The following is a 12,254-nucleotide window of genomic DNA, read 5'->3' as shown; positions in this document are numbered from 1 at the left end:
GACGGCTTCTGTTGTATGGAGTCCATATGCGCATGTCTGGATAAACAGAATTGAATCTGTTCAGTTTCGATTTATAAAATTTGCACTGAGGTCTCTTCCATGGACCAATCCCGCTGATCTACCACCGTATAAGCATCGCTGCCGCCTGCTTGGAATAGAAACTCTGCGTCAAAGGCGTAGCTCAGCCAGAGCTTTATTTGTCGCAAAGGTATTGCTAGGAAAAACGGATTCCTCCCATATTCTTGGGCAGATTAATTTGAACGCACCTGCTTTGGTCCTACGATCAAGGGAATTCTTGCGGATAGATTTCAGGCGAACCGAATACGGGAGAAATGAACCAATTGTATCAATGTGTCGTGAATTTAATTATGTGTTTCACCTGTTCGATTTCTGTTGTTCTGTGGATGTATTTAAGTGTCGTTTGAAACATTTTAATTTGTCTACTTGATGTTTTTGACTGTTTACCTTAATCTTAATTATATTCATGTAGGCTACAATTCAGATGGATCACACATAAATAATAATAATAATAATGTTTCAAAATTTCTTTCCATGCATATGAGCCAAACCACTGGCAGCACTGTTTTTTCTAGATCGGGGCACACATACGTTTGAAGCACGGCGCTGCGCGCGTAGGACGTGTTGCAACCAAAGCGTGAATCAGCGGCGAAAGCGTGAGCTGGCCGCGGTGTGAGCGAGAGAGCAGCTGCCAGTCGTGCCATGTGCGAGCGAGCATGAATGAGAACATGGAACATAAAGAGAGCCTAGGCGCAAGAGTCAAGTCAGCAGCAAAATTTGATGGTACATATAACCGAGAGTCAAACAGTCAAGGCGCAACCAGCAACGGCAGCTGTGTATATAGAAGAAGATTTAATGTACGCACTCTAGGGGTCTACGGTGCTACGGGGGGCATCAATAAAGCAGCTACTAGTGTAGGTTTTCTCCTGGCATCAGCGGTGATGCTATCTCGCTTCCACTTGCGCGGGCTCATATATCCCGAACGACAACACGGTTAAGTACAGTAGATGTCTGCAGTTTCCAGTTCGCAGCTACTATGCCAGAAAGTCTTTTGACTTCTGTTACTAGCAAACGCTCGCAACACTCGTTCCAAGTCCAGCGCACTAAACAGGCCGTTTTTTGGTAGCCACCTTCTACGATTCTTCGTCATAACTTTTAAACTTTTCGGGCTGCCCGTTGATTGGTGTGCGGGGGCATACACACACGGATCCGACGCGTTCGCCTCCTGTGCTGACTTGGTCGGCGACTCTCGTCGTGTGGTTATTTCGGTGTGTATTATTGCGCGCTGCTGTGTTCTGTAGAGAGTTCGTTTCATCAACATCATCTTTGCTACAACCTGGGATCGTCTGCTGTGCAGCTACGCCACTCCTGCCTTCAAGTGCGGAAGATCAATTTAGTCATAATAGCGATACGCACAGAAGCGTTCGGAAGTTATATTACATCTGCGATATTATTAACTCTCACACTCTGGTCAACTGTGTCGGAGTCTAGAACGTGCATTCGACTGCAGTAGTTTTGCAGGATTTATTGAAAATCGTTAATCTCACACTATCGTTGTTAACATCCATCCGTGTTGTGAGTACAGAAAATTACCGTTATACAGAAAAAGTGATATCGGACCGATAGTCCAGATTTTGCAGACAGGCAAATATACCAACCGTGATAGAGTGCCTTAAAAAGTGTTCGAATTTGAGAAGACGACCACAAGTGAATTAAAAATCGAAATTGGACAGCTGCCCAATAACTGGATCATCAAAAACATTCACTGCGAACTCCACGGGTAAGTGTAAACCTTGCAATTATACACAAAAAAAAATGTCATCCGTCATTTTGAAACCACGGCAATCGACTGATCTGCCGACTGCCGGGCGTGGATCGAGCTACTGGTCTTTACACCGCCCACTTTTTATCTTCTTTTCATATCTTTATGAAATTGCTACTGTTCGGGCTACCGGTCGTGCGCTTTCACCAACACATGCGCGATGGTCTCGACGGCTGCAAACTTTATCCCGCATTGCATGATTTTTGTTGTTGTCATACAAGCTACCGTCGGCTCGCTCGGCCACCAAATCACTCATTCCGCCGACGGCGAACCTTAATATTCGCCAATTACGCCGTTTTTCACCGGGATTAATCCCCGAACATTTGCTTCTGTAGCACACGCAAACTCCGAAAATGGTCGCGTGTGGTTTTTGGAACGGATCCGGGGGCTTAGAGAAAGAGAGAGGAAGAAAACGAGCGAATGAGAAATCGAGGAAATGTTTCACTGCTACCGGTTTTTGCGCCGCCCTTTTTCCGCGATCCACTCGTGGAAACCCGTTTTCGGGTGTCCGTAACGCGGTAGTCGGCACAAACCAATCGTCTAATTATTTTCTGTTGCTGCATTCCGTCTCTGTCTTTCGCGCGGTGGTGCGCTGGTGGGATGTTTTTTCTACTGCACTCCACTGCTACCGGTATTACACGCGCACATATGCAGTTAGTGCTCATTTTCTCTGGCTACACTCTTTCTGTTGGTTTATTTTCGGCTACTGGAGTTTATGTTTTTCGCTCACCGCAGGTCGCGCGTGCCTTCTTGGCGCGTTGGCTGTACAAAGGTTGGGCTAGTCGTTTGTATTAGAGAAAGTAGGCTGGTTTTGGTTATGGGGGACAGTGGTTGAAAACAGCATGGCTACTGGATTATACTTTTGAGCAACGACCGCCGCTATTCGCGATAGCGTAGGTTCTGTGAAGATATCTATCGTTGCGTGAAGCAAAGATACTCTCTATCTCCAAATTAGCTGGTCTATAGGCATTTCAGAATGGGTAAAATCTGAAGAAAATTATTTTCTAAGGGGAACCTCCGACTTGAGGGGCAACAAAACACGACTTATGACATTTTATTATGCCATTTGACATTTAGTGAAGTGTTCGAATTTCTGGCGGCGTTTTTGGGATATGTTTGAAGATATATTTGGAAAATTTTGTAATAAAAATATTGTTCATCCAGGCGCTGGTATGTGTTATCGATACACGATCGATTTATCTGAAATTCGACTAGAATACGTCAAAATGTATTCGCTGACGTGTAGCGTAGCGATTTTTAAAATTTAAAAAAAATCCAAGAAGGCGGTGATATGCTTTGTTTCATTTTCTTAGGCAAAAAATCTCCGCTTAAGATACTAAAAAAAGTTTATGGGTCTGGGCCTAGGGACACGGACGGGATCTTGACATAGGACTGTGATTGTGTGTAGTAATTGCATTTGAATTGAGTTTTTTCATTGTTCAAAATCTGTATTTTTTTTCTTTTGATACATCAAATGGAAGCACTGAAAAAACCGTTTCCTTTATGAACTTGTATCCTTTACGGGTAAGATTAGATAACCTGGTAGAATCTGGAACCACATTGTGTTCAAAAATGTACACAAAAGTACCATTAAAGCTATTACTACATTTTTCTTCTGTTTATTCAATTATGCAGAAGAAGACAAGGAGTCACCATTTATCATTTTTAAACACAAGTCTAAATAGTTAAGATCTATAGAAATGTGAGCCCGATTTCATTGAACTTTGGAGATAATTGAATAAAACCAGCTTCCAAGATCATCCCTCCATTGTTTGTTCGAAAAATGGAGAATAACTCGCGATACGCATCGATTCACATTATGCGTTTACGCTGAATAATATTGCTCGTTGCGTCGGGGAGGAAAGCGAGTGTGCAATCGAAGGAATATACCCATTTTAATCGTCAAATTGTTTCACTTTTATAGCTATTTTTTTCTGTTCGTGTTTCAAACAAAGAATTTCTGGAAAAATTTCTTGTCTAATGGTATACAACACAACACATGTCGCAATAACGATTTTGAGTAATATGCGTTTGAAATCTCTTAATGAATCGTTACATTTATCTGAAAAAATTTGAAACAAATTTTAGAGTGACCCCCCTATATAGAAATCAAAGACATAGTCGTAAGTCTAAATAACGAAAACCCGCTACATTACGCGACAGAAAATACATTTTACATACTGAAAACAATTTCAGTCCAATCGGTCGTATAGATGCTGAAAACGAGATTTCGTGTTTACGCTTTTAGAACTCGTCTATACTCTGGTGCGTTGCAATGAATGAAGATTTTTTTTGGAAATAAACTGCGTTTTGTTTTTACGGTCCCCAACAGTTTTTTGTAACATCAAAACTTTTAAAGTTATCCGAAAATGTAGAAATGAAAAATCCGAAGTTTCATATTTTCCAGGTCTACAGGGACGTTTCTTTGAGCTCCCAAAAAAAACGAAGGATTTTGTATCATTCATTATTTGTTTGTCTATCTTTCAACAATAAAATAAAAACTAAACGAAGAAAAAATATTCGTAATTAGAATAGTTAGTAGCTGATAAAGCGAGGAGGTTCAAAAAAAAAAGTTGTGCCATGGCGTACACGATTCCAGCCCTTCTGGTTATCTGAAACGAAAGAATCGGACAGACTCAGAATCAGTGAAGATGTCGCTGTCGCATGGCGGCCGTTTGACAAAAAAAAAGCCGTTTATACGTGTTTTTTCACGCTTCCCGATTTTTTAAAAATAGTTAAACTAAAAATTTATAATTTTTTATTGGTTCATGCCATAGAGAGATGCATACAGATTGTATTCATTCAAATCGGATCAGTAGAACTTGAGATATCGTGTACGCCAGTTTGAAAGTACTAGTTTCGAGTCAAACGCGTTCGAAGTTGATAATTATGGCCGAACTAGATGAGATACCGCATCACTAAAATGGCTATAACTCGGTGAATAATGGGACTTTCTAGAGTATATTCTTGTATGCCTAAACATCAGAAATATGAAGAAAACAAATTTTTATTTATTTTTATTTTCTAGACTAGAATACTGCCTTAATGTTATTTGAATGCGAATTCTGTCTTGACTCTTACTACAATTTTTTATAAATTTCACAACACATTCACTAAAATCTCATCTCAAATCTCAAATATAAAATCATTATCAGACACAATTTTTATCATTTTGCAGGCGGCAATTTGATGGTTTGAGGAGAATTTTCTCAAAAAGGCCTGGTAAGCTATCTATACCATCAACACGAATGAATAGTTAGAAGTGCAACGGTGTACTTAAGAATCATTTACTGCTGGTTTTGCATCAGAAACAATGTGATAATTGTGTAATTTGGCATCAATTCATAAAATCCGGAAGGTTATGCATGGTTCAATGAAGATTCTGGTCTGGTCAGCTTATTTACCAAATCAAAACTGTCACGAACTTATGAGGAGTGATCGTACGAATAGTAGATGCAGCTTACAAGCAGTATGAGTGATTTGAAGAGCATAAACGAGCAGTATCCTCTGCGTAGAACGAGATACATACTACAAACATGGCGCAGCTTGGTCGTAACCACCCGAATGGATTATTTGAACTGATTGAGAACTAAAGATGACCTACGAATTAGAAACTTTTCGTAATTAATGTTAAATTGACGTTAATTTTGTAAAGGACTGAGAGTTTTTCCATCTGGTTCTATAGTTATGAAACACTGGAATTTTAGTTTTTTTTTAATATTTCGCGCCTGAACACAACAATAAAGTTCAAATGGCCAGTCTTATAAATGTATATAGTTATTGTATTCTACACTCTATAATTCAATTTAATCGACTTCTTACATATCTCTGAAAACTCAGAAAAAATGAGTGGTTCTATAGTTGTGAAACGCAGTGTAGAGTAACACGTTTTCGGCAGATGGTAAAATATCTTGAACAAAAATCGTGTTTGTTTGAGATTTCAATCTTCATTAATTGCAAAGCACCAGAGTGTAGACGAGTTCTAAAAGCGTAAACACGAAATCTCGTTTTTCAGCATTTACACGACCGATTGAACTGAAATTGTTTTCAGTATGTAAAATGTACTTTTGTACGCGTAATATAGCGGGTTTTCGATATTTTGACATAGGACTGTGTCTTTGATTTCTATAAAGGGGGTCACTCTAAGAAAAATGTAACGATCCATTGAGAGATTTCAAACGCATATTACTTAAAATCGATGTTGTGTTATATACCATTAGATAAGAAATTCAACCTGCAATTTTTTTGATTATAACATGAAAAGTGAATATAGTTAAAATAGTAAACAATTTGACGGTTAAAATGGATATGTTTTTTCGATTTTACTAGCCACTCGAACAACCAATCATCCCCCCCCTCCCTCCCTCAACACAACGAGCAATTTTGTTGCTTACGGGCAGAGATGCCAACCTTCCTGATTTTTCAGAATTTCCCAGACTTTTTAGCACGCTCCCTGATATCCTGACGAACACTCAATTTATCCTGAATTTTCTGAAATGATGCTAATTTTTCCTGATTTTTGTACTCTTTACATTATTCGTAATAAATATACTTTTTTATCTCTACCCTCAATTGTTTCGTGGCTTCCCAAAACAGTGCTAGAAAATTTCATGAAACCAGATTGTCTGACGAATTTATGAATCACAACGAGATTAAGTTTGAGGAACAACATTGCTTTATTGAGGATAATGTGTATGTAGATGTATCCACAGCGCTATTAATGTAGGAATACATTTCAGAATATAAAATTACTCAAGAGAAAAGTTTTGAATCAACAGTCAATATAAAAAGATTTGATATGTAATTTGTTCGTCTGATTCAAAGTAGAATCAACTTTAATGATGGGACTATGGTAAATATATCTATTACTGTACTGAATATCATAAAAATTAGGAAAAATTCAACAAGTCTTCCACTGCTGATATGCTTTCCTCATTTGTTGAGTAAAGATCAATTCCAAAGCATTGATGATGAATTCAGTGAAAATTATTTGAATATTGATTTCTCTGTAACTGACTGTAGTGATGCTGTAGATTTTTCGGAAAAAATATAAACGATCAAAAAGTCAGGCGAAACACTAGAATTTCGCTTATGCGAGGATTTATACCATGGATTTACATATCCGGTCTTCGTCCGAACGAAGATATACACTGTTTCTGGTGGGATTTGGAATGGATTCTCTATTATGAGCTACTACCAAGCAATCTGTTTCTCACATGTATGGCTCGCAGCAGTTTTCAACGAGGATGCAAACATGTTCTTGGAGGATAGAATATTTAAGCTGTGTGAAAGATTGTAAAACATAACTATGGATATAAAATTAAATTATAATGCTTCGATTGAAAATTATGTTTTTATGTCGATTTTATATTAATGTTGATTTTTGGAAAAATTATTTGAATATTAAAATTTATTGAAATAATTTTAGTACTAGTCGAGAAAGAGTATGGCAATTATTTTCATTCAACTTGGAACATTCTATAATACAGAAAAAAACATTCCTCAGGGAAAAAAGGAAAGGTACACTTACTTCACCACAAATCAAATTTAACGAAGCCATAAATTACACCTTACACGCGAAGTTCACGACACCTTTTGGGACAGTTTCAACGAAGTGGCAAACGAAAAGGATAGTCGCGTGCAGGAAAAAAATCCCGTTTGCTAACGAAATCGACTGTTATGCGAAAACATTTCGAATCGATCGCAGTCACATTCCTTACGTTTGGTGGTCATTAAACTCTAAGCAGTACCCCTAATTGACAAGGTTTGCTAGAGTTTATTATTCAGCTCTTTGCAGTAGTGTAGCAAAGTAGCGACTGTTCTATGAAGATGGTCACGTGTATGGAGAAAGCATAATCGGTCGGCTGATATTCATTTGGCTAAAATGAAATTCAATTATGGCATCTTAAATAATCAAGATGAAAATGACACTGGGTGGAAAAATAAACTTCAAAACATATTGAACCACAAAAGTTCATTTACTCATATTCACTGGTTGTCTGGATCTGTCATTTTTGTTTTCGTTTTGGAATATATAAAACTTTTTCCCTGTAAAAGTGCCCATCTTCCTATGTATGGACAACTTGTTGGAAATTTCAAGGGCTATTCAAATATATATATTTGTAAATTAAAAAAAAAACGTTTTTGAGAAAAATGAATTTTAATTTTTCCAAAAAACTTTTGGTATTTTTTGTGAAAATTTAAACAATTTCCCACATTTCATTTTTGACAATAATTTTGAAGGTATCATAGTTTTCAAGTTATAAATTTTTGTAAAAAAATTAAGAAAAAAATTTGGCTTTTTCCAGAAAGCAGTCTAATTCTTTTTCGAATATTCCAAGTATGCAAAGTTGCTTAAATGACCCATGTCTTTACACCCACAACGTTTCACTACTATCTGAGATGGTGCTGCCAACTCCTAAGACGAGTTGGCGTGAAATTCGTCTATAGTTTTATTAGACCTAGGTTTATATCTATGTAGATCTAATCTATTTAGACTTGTGTTCAAAAACGCACTGATAAATGATGACTCCTTGTCTTCTTCTGCATAATTAAATAAATAGAAGAAAAGTGTGGTAATGGCTTCAATGTAGTTTGTGCACAATCAAATCAAATAGTGTCGAGGTACTCGTGTCCAAGTTAGAATGTGGTTCCGGATTCTACCTTATCCTACCCGTTTAAAGGATACAAGTTGATATGAGAAACTTTTTTTTCCAGGACCTCCATTTGATGTAGCAAAAGAGTTGCTACACAGATTTCTGAACAATGAAGAAAACTCAATTCAAATGCTATTACTACAAACAATCACAGTCCTACGTCAAGTTCCCGCCCGTGCCCCTAGGTCCAGACACATCTACTTCTTTACAAATATTTTTCGACTTCAACTGCAAGCTTTGAAGCTCTGGATGCAAGTACGTATCTCCCAAAGCTCTGAATGCAAGTACGCCCAGAACATCTAAGGGCATCACGGATCTTTTATCGCACAATCTCACTTTGCTGAGTACATACTGTCCAATTAAGCAGAAGTCAGCCTCGTATTGACGTATTTTCTACACTGCACTAGCGAACGCGTGGGCAGCAACCCGAGGGCCAACACCACACATCCTGCCAAAGACAGAAAAATATTGGCAATTGCTCGTCAGCATTGTCGAAACATTTTCTTTGAGCAAGTTCTCGGTTCAAAAAAGCATTTCATATTTGACTGTACAGTTGTTCGACTTCCGTTGGCCATTCGTGCTATTTTTGTCTGACTTTTATCTTTTTTATAATATTGGATCACCAACTTTCTTATTTCAATTCATGTTTGTTTCGTTGTCGCAACAATTTTTCGCAACATTTTTCTAAACTATTATTATGTGTACTATGTTGATTGAAAACAATGAGTTCCTTTAATGAAATAATGCTTCACGTTGATAAAAAAGGCATTCGCTTGATACATAAAACTATTTGTTACTTTATTCAAAGTGTGCTTCTTCGGAAGCCACAACTTTGGCTCATATTTGAGGTAATACACGGATCGCTCCCTGGTAGAAGACTGGTTATTTTGAAGCGATCCATGTCTCGTAAATTTTTCATTGCTTCATGAGATCGGAAGCGCTCTTCAGAAAGGGGCGCGGCCATGGACCGAACCAAATAGTAATTTTACGGAGAAATGTCTGAGGTATGCGAGATATATTTTTCATTCAGAGTGAATAGAGCGTATTAATTGTAGTCGTTTACCAGTGATAGTTTCAGACAGTAGGGTAACATGGGGTGAGTTGGACATACGGGGTGATTTGGACTACCCCATTATCACAAAAAGTACGACTTAACTCGGATATTTTATAATGTCATCTTCTTTCATTAATGAACCGTATGTAACTAACGTAAAAAAACTTTGGTAAAATTCGACAGGTGGAAGGATATGGTAGTATGAACACAGCAAGCACTTTGATTGTCAAAAAATGTGAATTTCCCGATCGTGGTTTTAAGGTTTTTCGTGTATTGGGCAGTAAAGTTCTGTTAGCCTATAGAAGAGGAACAATTTAATGCAGCGAAACTGTAAGTTGGATAACAATAAATGAAATTAATTGCACTTTAATTTTTGCATGTTGTGTGGGGTGACATGGACACGTTTTTGTGGGGTGAATTGGTCCTACAGATTTGAGGTTTTTCTTTGGTTTAATTGATTCCAGATGCCGCTGAATTACAAAAAAAGGATGGACAGACAACGTTAGAAGAAAGAGGAGCTTGAAAGAGCAACGCAGGCCATCAAGAACGGATTTTCTTTGACCAAGCATCGAAACTGTTTCTTTCTCGAACAACAGTGAAAAAATCCATGCAGAATTCGAGATGATCTCAGACCAATTTTTCTGGTCTGGAATATGGCCAAGACACCTGGTATCGATCCCAGAACACTGTTATTGATTGTAATATTATTCCAAAACATTTTACATAAACATAAGTATGTTTTTTTCGATGAAACACACACTGGACCAAATCACCCCACAGATGGTCCAAATAACCCCGCATCAAATTTTAATGTCCAAAAATCATCTCTTTTATTTTATGATATATTTCGTAGTTTAAAGCTTAATATAATGATTAAACATTATTGATTGAGAGAAAACAAGTGTAGCTTAATATACAATGTGACCTTTTTTATTTAGACCTTATTGGTTTGGAAATATTAGGTGATTTGCTTAGGTGGTTCAAATTCCCCCCTTTTCCTCTAGATGTTCCCATTTGTTTGTCTTGGTATTTTTTCGATGAGGCTCTCTGTGTTCTTAATAATTTAAATCAAAATCATTAAAACTACTTTTTACACATGTTCACAAAAATTCTTCATATTCATATTCTTTGTAATCTTCGACAAGCAACTTATGACTATCAACTGCACTTCTATTTAGATGAAAAATATTGCAATGAATGCTTCCTGGAAATAGCGTTGAAATCTTCCGATACGAAATTCGACATTTACAATGTGATAAAAATATGGTTATTTATAACTTAATTAGATGAACTGTACCTTCATCTGAACCTGAAGTACACATCTTTCAAATAAATGTGTTACCAACTTCAACCTGATGACAACAGTATGATACTCGCCTCATATTATGAATCCGTGAAGTCACACTCGTGCACTAAACGATATCAGATAGCCTGACAATAAGCTGACTGCACAGCAAAGCTTCACGCAAAGTATCGTTTCTAAATCTTGAAAATAGAATAGTTACTCATTGATGTTCCACAATGTGAACGTAAAATACGTGAAACAGAACGAGGTAGTCGCAGTGTTATTAATAACTTTTCTTTGCTAATTGATTTTTTTTGGCGATAGAGATTTTTTTCTCCGTTTTCCCCCACACAATGGGCTATCAAGTGCTTATGCTTCAAATAAAGACATATCTTTTCCGGGCAATCTTTGTCTGCATTCCCGAAAAACCCCGTTGAATTCAATCCATAAACAAAAACCACAATTCTGGACAGCAAAAACAATTCAAATTCGCCAAGTCATTGGATTCATTTTTCATGTTCACTCGTCTCGATCGATTTGTTATTCCACTGATCGGCCTAGATGGAATCTCGTGTACATTTTTCCATCCTCCCCAGGAATCCTGAATGCATTTCGGTGACTTTTCTGACTTTGTTCCCATCTCTCCTTCGATGGGTGAGAGCCCGAGCCTGACGCGGACTCGGGGGAGTGCGTTTAACACAGAGGCTGGAGTGGTGTGATCAACTTGTTGAGATACGTATAATTTTCCGTAACGAGCAGTTCCCTTAAACTGCTCCGAATCTGTGGAAATAAAAAGGACCCTCGAAGAACCAACAAGCAGCAGGAATTCACTTTCATTCATCAGACCGATCTCGGCCCGTTTTCTATTGTGTCTCTTCACCTAAATGCCCTTGACGAAGAAGGCACCCTTAAGCGGTTATTGATGGTGATGATGATGATGACGACGATTCGGGACGATGAGATACATGTTCAGTCGGAAGGTTGATGAAACCATTAGATGCGTAGGAAAAGTGCCACATCATTTCACACATGTTGAGTGTCTCGCTGTGGTTGTAGATGTGAGTCAGTGTGCCGGCGGTAATTTTAGACGACGCACTGGGGACAAAAGGACTTGTTCCTTCGCTAATTGCTACGATTCTTGGGATGGTGAGATTTTATCTTGCGTTGCGTTGAATTGATGGAATGCGTCGCCTTTGATCGATGTGTTTGTTATTATTGTTCTAGCTGTATCTGGTCCATTTGGAACATTTGTTGCAATACTTCACAAAGGTTCAAAGTTCCATTTTTCTCTAATTTTCATATTTTTTGTTCTTTCATCGGTCATGGAACATCACAGTTCACGTCTGAACTATACTTATCCGAATCAACAACACTTATGATATATGTTTACTGTGCGTAGGCTCGATTTTTCCCCAAACC

At 37.8% G+C, this 12,254-nt stretch overlaps 1 protein-coding gene across 3 annotated transcripts in view; it reads left to right on the top strand.

The window, feature by feature from the left end:
- Positions 1-635: 635 nt before the first annotated feature.
- Positions 636-12,254, top strand: part of LOC129778168 (protein drumstick) — a 58,157-nt gene continuing 46,538 nt past the window's right edge. For 2 of the 3 annotated variants that reach the window (XR_008743385.1, XM_055784906.1), the window contains exon 1: positions 741-1,798. The gene's annotated coding sequence lies outside the window, so the exon portion shown is untranslated. Of the gene's footprint in view, positions 1,799-12,254 lie in introns of all 3 variants that reach the window. The other variant, XM_055784905.1, reaches the window with a different exon arrangement.

The sequence above is a fragment of the Toxorhynchites rutilus genome, chromosome 3, assembly GCF_029784135.1.
Source record: "Toxorhynchites rutilus septentrionalis strain SRP chromosome 3, ASM2978413v1, whole genome shotgun sequence".
NCBI lineage: Eukaryota > Metazoa > Arthropoda > Insecta > Diptera > Culicidae > Toxorhynchites > Toxorhynchites rutilus.
Note: the sequence above shows the minus strand (reverse complement) of the source record. Positions and strands in the feature narration are given on the sequence as shown.